General features: G+C 64.9%; 1 protein-coding gene across 1 annotated transcript in view; it reads left to right on the forward strand.

The window, feature by feature from the left end:
- The first annotated feature begins 139 nt into the window (after positions 1-139).
- LOC103772493 (inactive rhomboid protein 2-like) overlaps positions 140-618 on the forward strand; it is a 2087-nt gene continuing 1608 nt past the window's right edge. The window contains exon 1 of the mRNA XM_008939829.1: positions 140-178. The gene's annotated coding sequence lies outside the window, so the exon portion shown is untranslated. The remainder of the gene's footprint in view (positions 179-618) is intronic.

Consider the following 618-nt stretch of genomic DNA (forward strand, 5'->3'; position numbering starts at 1 on the left):
GGGGGGGAGGTTACGGAGCCCCCGAGGGGTGGGGAGCGTGGAGGGGGCGCTCGGGGGAGCGTGCACTGCCCCGAGCGAGCCCGCTGCCTGCGCTCTGCCCAGCTGCGAGATCACCACGCGGGAGTACTGCGAGTTCATGCACGGCTACTTTCACGAGGAGGCCACGCTCTGCTCCCAGGTCAGTGGTGCAGGGGCGTGGTGCTGATGCCAGAGGGTTTTATAGCCTTGGGGTATGGGCAGGGGGATGCAAAGGGCGGGGGCTTGCCCAGCTGCCGGATGGGTTCCTCTGGATCCTGCCCACCTGCCTGGTTGGTGTGGGGCAGGAGAAAATGTGAGGTCTGAGCCAGCCTCACCCAGACGGTGCCAGTGTCCCTGGGAGAGGCACATCCCAGGCAGGAAAACAGCCCTTTGCCATCTCCTGGGAACTGGGGATGCTCAGTTGCTCCCTTCCCAGCACTCCTGCAGTGTGGGTGCCACACACCACCCAGGCTCCCCAAAACAACTGGCATGTGGCATCACCAACCAGGCATCCCTGTGACCCATCCCCTGTTCCCTATGGCTCTAGGGTGTGGGCCGAGCCCCCGTCACCCCCAAGCCCTGCCTACCTTTACAGGTGCA

The sequence above is a fragment of the Merops nubicus genome, unplaced genomic scaffold, assembly GCF_000691845.1.
Source record: "Merops nubicus isolate BGI_N331 unplaced genomic scaffold, ASM69184v1 scaffold44824, whole genome shotgun sequence".
NCBI lineage: Eukaryota > Metazoa > Chordata > Aves > Coraciiformes > Meropidae > Merops > Merops nubicus.